Below are 13,916 nucleotides of genomic sequence, written 5' to 3' on the forward strand. Positions count from 1 at the left end.
AAAGCTACAACCTGACGTGCTTTTCCTAACCGAGACTTAGCTAAACAATGACTATCTCCCTATCAAAAATGAAGCTATCCCGGCAGGGTACAAAATTATAATCAAAAACAAATTCGAATGAGTTGGGGATTGCAGTATTATTCAAAGATTCACTGTCCGTTACAGCCTTTCCCAACATCACTGCCCCTCTCTGGGAATCCATGTTCTATACAGGCACCCTGGCTACAAACCCATACTCTGCACCAAACTGTATAGTTGGGGATTTCAACATATGGCTTGAAATTCCATCCAACAGACTGACCACAAATCTAATACCCAACCTTAAGAGCCTGGATCTACACTCACTCAGCATTGAACCAACCCACGTAGCTGGTCATACCCAGAACTTGGTTTTCAGCTCCCCAAATCTTCTCAGAGCCTTACCCACTTTTAGCTTACACTGGGTGGACCACTTGGACCACTTGGCTCTAACTCTCGGGAGGACACCTCAGAGGCAACGTGCTCGCCTTGCAAGCAAGACGACAAGGAGCAACACAGGTTCGATCCCCGGGTCCACGCTTAGAAACCTCTGGGTATTAAGCATGTTATAAATAACCTATCCTATCATATCATATCATAACTTCTTCAACCGTAACTGCAACTCAACTTCCCTCTGTCTACCGTGAGTCAAAACTACCATTCAGGGCTTGGAAACAAATGAATATCTTGCACAATATTATTCAATTTCTCCATGAACAGAGGCCAAACACGGCTACATTTTCTTAACCCTCTGCTTACAGTGAAGGCCTTGGACCAGTGGGTGTTGGATGCACTTAATCAGATTGCCCCACTTAATCCAAGACAAAAAAACACGCACAGTGACTAATCACCAGTATTCATCCCTTCTCCCCAAGTGGGAGCCAACCCCTTTGAGGCTAGGTAGATGAGCCTGCTCTGAAAGACCCTCTTTAGGGGTCTGGGCAAGTGGGACCTAACTGGGAGTGACTCCCCCTTATGGGACAGGGACTCCCATTCCTAAAGGGAACTCCCTATGCAGGACACTTTATATGAATACATGTGACTGCCTTGCATACAAAACGCTGTGTGCGCCTTCTGTTTAGCTGTAGGTAATGTGGAAACCAACACGTTATCTGGAAAAAATAAGAAGATATCACTTATAGAAGAAAAGGGCTATAAAAACGGAATGAGGAGGCCCAAACAGAGGAGAGCGAGCAGTACACAAGGGTAGCCCTTGACGTCAGAATGACAAGGAGAGGTGGAGCTGAGTGCAGCAGAAGAGCCTGCAGTACCCTGAGAAGCAGGTAAGGCAATTTGGAGACGCCAGAGGACCGGCGTAGCAGACAGCAAGAGAACCGTTGTTTGGACAGAATTGGAAGAACCGTTCAAAGAGGTGGCGTTACCACAGAGGTCCTGTGGTGGGCCGTCTGGAGCCCTCATAAGCATGCTGAAACCTGGATGATGGGAAGTGTGGCAAGCGTCCACCTGCCACCGTTTGAGGAACAGGTCGAGCTACAGAGAAGCCAAGACGGAGCATTCGAGAACCCAAGAAGCGAAAGCAAAGAGAGGAAATGTACCTACCTGAGCGTGAGCCGACTCCTGCGCAGTCACCCGAGGCTGATGCAGTTACAGGGGGTGTGCTGGAGGAGCGGGCGGCCGCAGAAGGATGAATAATTAAGCAAAGAGACTATGATTGTGATACATGTATTAATGGAATAACGAGTGAGCAGAAACGCATATCTGAGCAGATATTCAATAACCTAAAGCAGGAAAAGGTTGGCAAGTGTTAAGAAAGTGGAAACCACTATCGTGGGGAAGAGAGACAACCCCAAGAAGTTATTTCAAGAGAGACGAGACAATTGATAGACATTTTTAAAACGAATAAGTCAGAGGAACAATCTAAAGCAAAAAGAAAGAGTTTTACAGACTAAATTCAAGAGAACAATATTAAGGGTTGTTTTCTCAGGAAAATACGACCTAACAGTTGGGAAGAACTGCAGGAGCTCATGAAAGAGACATTTCAGTACCAGAGGGGATCATCGTAAGGAGTATTTTTGTGATACAAGGACATTTAGATATTACAAACTTGTATGAAACCAGAAGACCCCAGGAGAAGTCGCAAGATGAAAGGCAAAGGGGAGTCCACCAGAAGAGAGATTCTTTTGTAACCAGTTTAGTAAGTATTATTAGTGGTAGGTTCAGATAGGGTTAGGTTTCGACAGAGAGGACATTTTTGATTTTTGACTTGCTGATGACAGACTTACACCTTAGTTTAATTTAGTTAGGTAGGGAATTCCCCCAAAGGGATAGAGCAAGTTAGCCCTTTTGTATTATTTAAAATAAAGCACTTAAAAATGTCTGTTGTGTCCGGTTCCTCCTTACGACCTGCCACAGTACTCAAACCCAGGTTTTCAGAAAAGCTGACGACATTTCAAGCCACTAAGAGAAGCCTCATACACAATTGGAGGAAACACCACCTATAGAAAGACAAAATTGCCTTTCTAAAACACAGATGAATATACCATTCTGAAATCCGGAAATGCAAAACACTCTTTTACTCCAGTAAGTAGATTGGTCACAGCAACTAATCCACTGAGAGGCATTCAAGATCATAGGCAAATTCAGGAATCCCTTGGGCCTATCATCAGTCATCACCCCCTCACAAGAACTGTGCAATGACCTCTCATCACACTTCTCAGCCAAACAACTAAAGCTTGAAGCAGTGAACCCTATCCAAACTCATCAATTCCCCACTCCCACCCCAAGAAACATTCGAAAACCTTGCACCAGAAAATCTTTTCCTCTCGTTCTCCCCGTTTCCACAAGAGGAATTCCATTCATTGATAAAACATAGCTCTTTAGCATGCTCTCCCGGTGATCCCTTCCCCCGCCCTTCTTTAATTCACTTTTGGAACAGCCAATTGTTTCCGAGGCATGCAGAACTATTATCAAAGCCTCGTTCGAATCTGGCGTGGTTACGCCAGATTTCAAAGAAGCCTTTTGCAAGCCTCTCCTGAAAAAAACAAGCTTAAACCAAAATGACTTAAACAACTTCGGGGCTATTCCAAACTATAAATGAATTGCTAAACTAGCAGAAAAAAACAGTTTATTTCCAGCTCATGAATCTCACTGAGGCAAATAAACTTTTAGACACAGCACAAGCTGGCTTCAGACCAGGGCACTGCACAGAATCCCTTCTGTTATCAATATGGGGAGACCTCAAATTCATAGCAGACCAAGAAGGCGCACGTGTTTGTTAGGGAGAATTCTCTTATAAGGCTAATTTCCCAAACCTAGTGAGTACCCCAGCAGCTTTGCTGGATTTTTGGGGTTTGTTTTTTTCTCCTGCTAAGAGTGAGACTCTTTTACTCCCACTCTTAGGCATGATTTGAGGTATGTCTTTGACTTGTTATGTGCTTATGGGCTATAGAGTTTCTTTTTACTCCATAGGGTATCATCTGTTTTTCTGTATGTGTGGTACACAGCACCCTCGGTGCAGTACCACAGGGGTGTCACAGTGACCCCCAAACATAGACTCCATACCCTGGGACTGACTACTGTCTCCCAGGGCATGTAAAGTCACCATTGGCTTTACTAGTCCAAAATTGTGAACAGAACCAGTACAAACCATCATATTGTGGAAGTATTGGTAAGGGGTAATTCGATTACCCCTGGCTCTGTTTTCGAGGGGGCACTATCCCGTCCTCCCTCGTCGAGTTTCTGGCTGGTGGCAGTGGTTACCACACAAAATATTCCACCGGAATATACTCTATGGGATTTTCCCATTGATTTTAAACGCACCACTTTTTGGTGCAATGTTAAAGATACAGCCGGTTTATTTATTTGATATTGAATCACGGTTGGGTCTTTTTGCCAGAACTCTATTATAAAATGGCGTTTGTGTCCGTCTCTGTAACTCTGACCAAGGTCGAGCCCTTTGTTCCACTATTTTGGTGGGCTTCTCCACAGAAGCCTTCCAAATGGTGCCATTCTGTCTGTGTTCCACAGGAAGGGTGGAGGGGGGAATTGGCACCCTGAACTGCGATGCCTTAGCAACCCAAGTCACACTCTACTCTGATTGACCCAGTGGTGAGCCGCCCGGCTCACCACTTAGCATGTGTGATTGACAGCTAGGCTGATGAATGGGGGGTTTTCTGCATAAAAGAAGGGCCTTTAGGACTGAAACTTCAGAAGTCGCCACAGGACCTAAGAATCCGAAGAGGGAAGAAGCTGAGCCATCTACGATGACGACACCACCGGTCAAGCCCTGCTGCAACTACCTCACCACTTTCCCGAAGACAAGAGAAGATTTTCTGCTGGACGAGTCATCTTCCCTGAACTGGTGGGATCAACCAGTTCGCCCTTTTCGCCTTCCAAAGACGGCTCTTGGTCGAATCGCCCGTGCCAAGCACCCCGGCGACCGGATAGCCAAGCTCACCACTTTTGACCGCGAATAAAAGGACTGCACCTTTTAATAGGGAACTCCACGGCTGGTTTCATCCCTGTGCAGTGCAACGACTCTCCGTTCCCTCCTCGACGAGATCTTCTCTTCCCCTGGTCGGAACCACGAACTTCAACCACTGCCAGGAACAACTGCCCCCGCTGGAGCTTCCTTTCTCTTTAAGGTACTGTGTCCTGTCTGGCCTCCCTTTCTACAGATTGCTAAAGGTGATCCTTAAATCCTTGGCTTCTAAACTGGGTTGGCTCCAGGCCTTCTAACTATATATTTTGAATCACCCTAACCTCTTTTGAACACTCTGCAAAGACTTTCAGTGCACTTTAAACCGTGTGATCCTGGGCACATTTCGCTTTGCCCCCTTTAAAGTGGGTCTGGCCTATGAACCTTGGCTCTACAGTATAGCCTGCCTTTCTTCCCTTGCTCTGAATTTCTAAAAGTGTTGGGAACTGTTTTATTTCTATGCTCTGCCTTTTTCTCTCCCTTTAACTACATTATCAGAGTGCCATCTAGGTTAAGCGCTCACATCTGTTCTAACAAATAGTAGTGTTTCAACCCTGACTTGTCTGATAACTATTAAGGGAGGTGTGTATACTTTACATGACTGTGTTTTAACTTGCTTTTGATTGAGAGTGCTAGTATATGCCATGAAGTGTGTTTTAAATAAAGAATTATATACTTTTTATACAAAGCTCTGGTCAGTGTTTGTTTGCTCTACTGTGTTTTGGCCCTATTGTATATATTCTGCATACTGCCCTACTCTTCTTGAGAGAAGTCTGACTGCTCAGCCACAGCTACCAGGTAAATCTGGGTGGTGCAGACTGCTACCAATTGGGTTTACTGCTTACTCCTGTAGTCTTAATCTTTTTGCAGTGTTCCCCAAGGGAACTGCACAGGATTCTGCCTAACAGTGTTCTGATCCTTCTAGACATATCCGCCGCATTTGAACTGGTATACCACAACATCCTGAAGACACGTTTATTCAGCCTTGCGATCAGGAACAGCATCCTTAACTGTCCGATCCCAATGCATTAAAATCAAACCCTTCCACAAACATTTCAGAAACTGTCTCTTTGGAGTTCCCCAAGGGGTATCTCTTTCACCTTTACTCTTTAACCTTCATCTTTTTCCTCTACCGGCTTTCATGAGAAAATTCAATCTGTCGGTTCATAACCATTCGGACGACAAAGAGCTCCTCTTAAAAATTGGAAATAATGCATCTGCCCCTGTTGACATTTTAAGTTGCATTACAAAAATGATGCCTGGGTGGCTCAGAATCACCTACTACTAAATTCGGAAAAAAAGGAAATCCTCCTATTAGGCAATTCAGCATTATTACCTAATCTTGGGGCAACCTTCCAAACACAGCCATCACCCTTTCCCCATCTCCCCGGCTGAAGAACATAAGAGTCATTATGGATCCAGCGCTCAGCTTCGGCCCACAAATAACTTGCAGTAGCTTGATAAGCACTTGGGCATCTAAAAATCTTGAAGAAAATCTTCCCATTCTGGCTTTCCTACAGAAATATATGCCCATTATTGCAATCGTCATTTCAAGACTGAACTATGCAAACTGTCTTTATTTGGGTGCTCCTGCCTACCTACTAGCCAAGCATCAGAGAGTCCAAAATGATGCTGCAAAAACGCTTCTATGCATTGGATTCAGAGACCACATATCCCCAGTCCTGATCTCACTTCACTGGCTCCCAGTTGGAAGAAGAATTGCCTTCAAAACTCTTTACATCGTCATCAAGGCAATCCACGGTACTGGACCTGAATTCCTGTTAAATAATCTCCAAATACACATCCGCAGACGCGCCCTTAGATCATCATCTCAACTCTCACTTGTAGTTCCCCCAGTTCTCAAAAAAGAAACTAGGTGGATTATCCTTTTCAGTCCTAGCCCCCAAACTATGGAATTATATCCCTCCCAGCATCAGGACTAAAGCTAAAGCTAGCCCAAAATTTCTTAGTATTACCATCCATAAGAAGGCGTACCATATATTGCCAATTGGTGTTATTCTCAGATATCAGATATCTTCTTATCTCATTACGGTAAGAGTTTGTAATCCTTCGCTTCATTTTATATAGCATCCCAGGACTTAAACCACTCAAGTCACAGATCACTATAGTGAATACTATTTATTCAAAATTGCACCTCTTTAAAAGATTTATACAAAAAGGAAATTTGCCCAAGTCCATTCCAGTTTGTCCTGCACCTCGAGTGATCATTTAAAAAAAGTAAATCCCTGTAGTCCATTCATGTGGGGATTTTTACCTTTTTCCTGTACCCACACATGAGTGTGTAACTCCAGGTAGCAAATGTTAATTAAAAAAAGAACTCATTTCAAGAACCGGGTATCTCTAGTCAATAAAGAATATCCCAAAGAGATCGACCGGTTTCAGCAACTAGGATGTTAGTGCTGCCTTCTCCTGGACCAAAAGATATTGTACCAACTGGTTACTGGGTCAAGAAGGAACACTTGTTGTAAATCTTCAAAAATAATTTAAATTTCTGCAAAAACAAAGGAACATAAAACATGGTAATTACTATAACTGTTCCATGTAACCAAGTATGTAGAATTAGGGATGTACAAAATGTGGCTCAAGAACATCTTTGTTACCTGAAACAATTGCTGTATAGGTTTCTCGATTAGGTCTTGTTTTGAGGTATCCATAGTGTTTTTTTTAAATTGATTTAGTTGACTTGCAACTTTTCAACATAGATGTATAGTTTCAATCACTATAAAAATAGAGAAAAGTGACAATCTTTCAAAATTCAGAACCAAAAAGTGCTCACATGTTAACAAATATGAAGATTAAAAATATTGTTTTTAAAATCCACATCAAGTTATACAGAGAACACATAAATAAAATACATAATATTCTGATAAAAACAATTACATTGTTCAGTCTCATTATTGTTTCGCACATTGATAAATATGAGCATACAATATTATGCATGTTCTTTCAACTATCCATCTAGACCTTAGACGGTTCTTAGTATTCGTGATCTGTGCAATCGAGTTCTAAAGGTTTCAGAAGAGAACATTACAGGTGGTTACTGAGTTACAAGCTTATTGAAATATGTTTTCTCATAGTGCATCATATTTCACATATAACTTAGTAGAGAGATTGGAAAGTTATACATATTGTTTCAGCTATGCTTCTGTTTTTGGCTTTTAACAACATTTTATTAATCATCTATGCATTCAAGTTCTAAAGGATTCAGAACGACATTGCAGATATGGTAACTGAATTACAGTCGCCATTAAAAATGCCATCCCATAATCATCATGTGTGGTGGTTAAATATTTCCGGAATACGCGTTCTAAATAAAATCTTCTCCTTTGGAGCAATGCAGTACAATATATCAGAAGATGTTTCAAAGTCTCAAGTTCTTTAGGATTTTTACAAAAGCAACACCCTCTTAGGGATGGTGGAATTTTTGTTCTTCGTCCTATGACCTTACGAGTAGGCCATAAATTAAGCCTAAAATGGAGGAACAAAATTCTCATTTTCGGATCTGGAAATTTCATGTAATATCTCTGGATTATTCATAGCCTTGATACAAAATGTACTATTTTTAAAATCCACATGTTGCATGCAATGTTGACGGGTTACAATCCAGTCATACAGCCATAGCTTTCTTTTGGCTCGATCTGGATTTGTTATCAGCAGTTCTAGTGATAAACCTGCTGCTATCATAAGTCGTTGTATGGTTCTTCCACAGAGTCAGTTTTCTTTACTATTGTCGTTTTAAAATACACCGATAATATCGATAACAAGGCTCTTTCATTATTGTCAGAGACACATTTCTTGTATAGGTTAAGCATTTTCCAAGAACATATTACGCTTAGGGATTGTAGGCCCAATTCATGTTGAATTAAACACATGGGTTGACCTGGTGGAAGCGAGAGGTCTCTTGTCATGACCCTGCATCCGACTACGTTGTCTGAACACACTGCCACAAACGCCTGGAAATTGCCTTGGTGTCTTTCATTACGTCGGTACCCCAGAAAACACATCTCCCAGCGTCCCTGACGCAAAGAGAGTCACGTGATTCGTACGCGACGTGCCTCCCATCAACCTCCATAGGTAAACCATACGTATGGCAAGGTAACGCTTCCCGAGTTCTCCTTAACTGTGAGTTTCGTCCTGTTAAGTCACGCTTTGTTTGTTTACCTTACCTTCGTTATTCTGACCTTGGGCTGCCTTCCGGATTATTCTGCATTTGCTTTGTTCCTGATTTCTGACGCTCAGTCCCTTTCCCCTAACTTGCTCACCTGGTTGCAAAATCCTTGCCCGTCCACAATTTTGCTTACTGTGCTAGCCCTAAACGGAACTTCCACTCGGCTACAACACTTTGGGTCTGTTGCTACCTGACGCTGTTGCTTGAAGTGGCATTTTCCTCACGGGAGTCTGTTTCCACTTTTGACCGAGACCTGCTACTTTCTCCATCACTTCTGCACTCGCCTGTGACCTGCAGCTACATATCTCATGTGCACTATAATTCCTCCCTTTGGACACCCTGCTGCCTCAAGTTCCCTGTCCATCTTCAAATCTTTCTTTCTCTTTCTCTGCTGATACACCTTTGTGTCACTTTCAGCACAACACTTATTGATGAATCCTTATGGACGCTCTGCTGCTCACTGCGGATTGATATGGATGCTTTGCTGCTTACTATGGATTTATGTGGACACTAATAGTTGCGCCCTTGTGCCATTCGGGTTAGGTTATTGGGACTATAACACTTGGATTAACTCTCTTGCACCAGTCGCTTCTCTCTAACACCAATACCTTAACAGTCAAGTAGGTTCACCACTTTTCTGGCCCTCATTGCAGAGTTGGGTTGTTCAAGGGGGGTTGCGGTTAACTTCCAATATCTACTGATTATGATATTGATCTTGTGAACTTACCTTTTTTTCCTTGGCTCTGTTGCTGCTCCTGACTTTTCACCCACGCCCCTGGCCTGTCAGGTGTATTTTATCTCCTACAAGCCGCGCTCTTGGGGGGGGGGATGTTTTTTCTGTCTACGATACTACTGTTGAGCCGTCTGAGAGTGAAGACTGCCAAACAGGGCACATCTTCATTTCTCCCTTAGTTCACGAAAACTCTTTTCCAGAAAAGGCCTTCTAACCTTGTCCAGTAGAATTGCATATCTTTAAAAGCTGTAGTTTCTGTGCCATACATTATTGCAGGAACTGCTTTTTGTTGGTAAATCTTTATAAACGGTTTCATCGAAAATGTACCATATTTTCTAAGTATGACCATCGCTTGAGCTGTGGCAGTCTGCACTTTTCTAATTCGCTCAAGCTTATAAGGCAGATCAGATGGGTGCTCGTTCGTATTGAGGCCTAAATAGCAGTATTCTTTTGTGAGGTGTATCCGACTCCTATTTATAAACCAACTGAAATTTGTTTTTTTATTTATTTTAGGTTTGCCACAAATCATTTTGTTTTACTTAGATTTAGCTGATTGTCTTTAGCATATAATTATATGCACCATTTTTAGGAGGGTCTGCCGTTTCTGATCTGAGCTGATGGCTTATGGCCTATGTTAGAAACAAAGAAATTAAAAAGTGAGGCAGCTAATATAAAGCCCTGTTTAAGGCCACGGTTTGTCATTATGGGTCTTGACAGTTTACCATCAACGTATCGAATCAAAAGCTGCCTTGAAGTCAATGAAGGCCATATAGATTGGCTGTCCAGTTTGTTGTCCATAACGTTTGACTGTCCATAATGCAAACATATTAATGTGTTTATGTGCGCCCCGATGCCTGCGGGCTATGGCGCGTAACAAATACATTAAAAAAAATATGGGTTAGTTACTAGCAGAGAAGACTAAAAATGTCTCTTCTGCTTTTTTGTTTTGTAATGACAGGGATGCCATCTGCTGCATTGATGGCTGATTTGTCAAGATTATCAGCAATCAGCAAATTGGTTCTTAATTGAATTATGTGGGATGTTTTAATCCACTTCTGCTCTGCTATGCTGCAGCACTGTGTTATGATTGTGCCAGAAATAGCAAAATGGCCGCAAAACCCTTGTGTGTGCCAAAACGTCTGAAAATCGCACTTTGCAATGCACAAAAAGATGGTTGCCCAATCTGCCATGCATGTTGTCAGTAGTGGAACAGAGATCTCACTCCTGAAATATGTCACTGGGCTCCAAAACAATTGAAAATGGAGTACAGAAGGAAAAAGCAGTGCTTTGCTAAATGAAACCCAAAATCTTGCTTTAAAACCCTTTTTCTTTGTTGCTGAAACTGCAGAATGCTGGTACATCCAAAATTCTTGCTGGGTTAAGAAATCATTGTGAACTTGCAAGGTCCTGAAAGCTGAAAGCATAAAGGGATTTTCACAGCAAAAGTGGCCCGTCTGTGGATGTCGGTAAATCCTGCCTGATTAAACTTTAAACATGTATAAACTGAAATCAAATGTTAGCAATCTAAGAAGCCTGTTACTGATAGTAACCCATATATTAACTGTTTTGATCCCATGGTTTAAAATCTTGAATAAGTACTAGCTGTGATGTGATACAACAAGTTTGTTTTAAGCTAAGGAAAAATGCAAAAGAATGAACAATTAAAATCAAGCCTGGCTGAAGCTACCAAACTGCAATAACAGGTTTCCTCACAGACGAAGGGCCTTTCCCCCCCAGCAGGAAATCATACCGAGGCGATAATTATAGGGTTTGGAAAGAACTTGGTCTACAGAGGCATGAGGAACAATGAACAGCTGCTGCTAAGGAAATGCGAGGTGTGAGGACAGTCGTAAATGGCCTCTGCAAGTAGCAAATATGGGGGGATGGCTCCTGGGCTTCCAGGGAGACAAAAAGAGGCGGACCCAAACAACCATCTGTGGCTGAACATTAACAAAGACTTGTAATTTGCCAGTTAAAATTGTGAAAAATATAAAAGTAACAGATTTGTGAATCTAAATTTTAGCTGCACGTTTCGAGAGGCAGAAAAATCGTGTGACATGTTCTGGAAAGAAATGGCAGGAAATGTGATTTTACACAAAATGTATTTCTGCTAGAAGTATGAAACTTTATAAACTTATGCCCATGTTAAACGCGCACACTTGTAGAAATTTGTTAAAAATTGGACATTGTGTTCCTGATGAAAAGGGCAAAATTCTGTGAAAAGCGGCGACAAGACCCCACAGCTGCAGGGTTTTGAGGAGTAACTGCTATGGAAAATATGTTATCTGTATATGTGATTGTTATAGAGGTTGCACATGTGTAAATACGTATGGTGCCAAAAGTAGATTTTGTTTTCCAGGGGCTAGGGGTGGATTCCCAGCCTCATAAAATCACACCATAAAGGTGACACTCTGTTTCTATCTTCCTATGAAGGCAGAGAGTAGACTCTGACCCAATCACATGTCAAAGGGGCTAACTTATGCTAAACCAGCCCACTCCCCCCCTTTATCATAGCATAAATAGAGACAGCTCACCACTCAGAAAGGAAAGACAGATTCACTCACTAGCCTGATACTCGCAGAGCACCCTGCTCCTGTACTCTACATCTTCTTTGCTCCAGACTCCAGAAACTTGGCAAAGCAGAAACCCATTACATAGCTGAACCACTTTCAGCTAAGCCTCAAATTCCAGAACCAGAACCCCACAACCCTAAGTGGAAGCATCAAAACACAGCCGGGCTGCGCTGTACCGCTTGCCTGCTGAAAATAAATGTCATCATAACCAAGAAGGGCAGATCCAATCCAATCCTGTGCGGTGCTATGACCAGAGTGCATTGCAGATCCAGTCCAGTACTGTGCCGTGCTGTGACCAAAGTGCCTTGCTGATTGCTGCCCGGTCCGATGTGCCCAGCGGTCTGTCCGTCCTAAAAACTGATCCAATTCCCTGACCAGAATCTTGACAGACCAGAATCCTGACGGTTGCGTTTAAAAACATATCTAGTGAGTATCCATAGAAAGAACTGTCACTAGCATAGGCACCTTGCTTAGTTAATCCCTATCTTAAACCCATCCTATCTTGTATTCAGAACCTGTGTTGTTAGAAGCATTTTTGAATTTTCTGAACTCTCTATCCAAACCATCCTATTTTCCCTCCTGTCCTAGTATTGTTAAAACTCTCTTTGCGCTGATCTTTTCTCATCTGAAGAAGGTGAGTCCTTAGCAGGCAGTCATTCTGATCAAGTGGCTGTGTTCCTGTGGGGTTTCGTTGTATTCATAGTTATCCTTTAGTGTAAGAAACCCGTTTGTAATTTTAAAAGCGCATTTCTGTTTTCCATTCTTGCGCCTATCTCGAAAGACCTTCACTAAAACGTCCATAACTCCCTCAGTTATTGCGCTAGAAACACAACTTCTGCTTGTAGCTAATATCCACAGCTTTAAATCACATCTAAAACCGCATTCCAAATCAATACGGTTCTCCCGTTATCGCGATTACCGCGCAGCAAAAAGTTTGCCGCAAATTTTCGTTTAGGGAAATTCTTAAACGTGTAAAACAGCTTTTTATTGCTTCCGACTTGAATTTTAAGATTTCAAATTGTTTCTTGGTATTAAATCATTGCTTATGTTTCTGTGCAACCATCCAAAGCGGCTCCCATAAGAATTTATAGCAATTTCAGCAATTTTGACCATATTTGGTGTTTTTGCCCAGTCCATTCTAAGATAACTTTAAAAGCCATTCTGACAGCTTGACAGTCAATTCCTTTTTTCTCTTGTGTTTGCTGGGGGAAAGTGGGATTGATATTCTGTTTGAATTCTGCCATCCCTGAATACCTGTTCTCTTCTCCTATCTCTTTATATTACCTATTAGGGGTTGAGGGGTGTGCAGGGGGAACCTCCAACCACCGTGCTATCAGACCTGAACCCACACAAAAGTATTATTTTCTGTGCTGAATTGTTTTGCTCATTACTTACTCCTTGTGTATTAAAGAGATTATTCAGTGTTACATCACCCCATTGGTGATTATTGTGTACCCATTAAAACAGTGTGATTAAATTGTAAATACATAAATACATATTTCAACTTTGCAAACCAGCCTGATTCCTGGTTCAGTGTGACCTGGGGGGTTCCAGGAGAGGGGCGTGATATGAGTGGTATATTGTTCAGAATAAAGAACTTTTAGACAAAAATAAATATTAAGGATTTCAGTTGTGCATAACATGCTAGGCGTTGACTTGGATGTGTGCCGGATTGAAATCACTTACAATTAAGAATCTCACATTTAAGGTAACAGAAATGTTCTTGAGCCACAAGTTGCACATCCCTAATTCTCCATACTTGGTTACATGTACCAGTTAGATTAATTACCATGTTTTGATGGAAGTGAATGCATTGGTCTCCTCTGATATACTGTCTGAGCGTTATACTGAAACTTGTACTGAAACTTGTATTATTGAGCTTTTGCTATGTTAAACCTGTGATTGTCTTGCTTATTGCAGATGTTTTTTGCAGGAATTGAATTTGAAGTGCTTAGTTCTTTAGTA

General features: G+C 42.0%; 1 protein-coding gene across 6 annotated transcripts in view; it reads left to right on the forward strand.

Annotated features, from left to right (window-relative positions):
• NAA16 (N-alpha-acetyltransferase 16, NatA auxiliary subunit) overlaps positions 1-13,916 on the forward strand; it is a 2,654,788-nt gene that overhangs the window by 1,141,623 nt on the left and 1,499,249 nt on the right. The window lies entirely within an intron of this gene.

The sequence above is a fragment of the Ambystoma mexicanum genome, chromosome 7q (assembly GCF_040938575.1).
Source record: "Ambystoma mexicanum isolate Mex_15411 chromosome 7q, UKY_AmexF1_1, whole genome shotgun sequence".
NCBI classification, from domain to species: Eukaryota; Metazoa; Chordata; class Amphibia; order Caudata; family Ambystomatidae; genus Ambystoma; species Ambystoma mexicanum.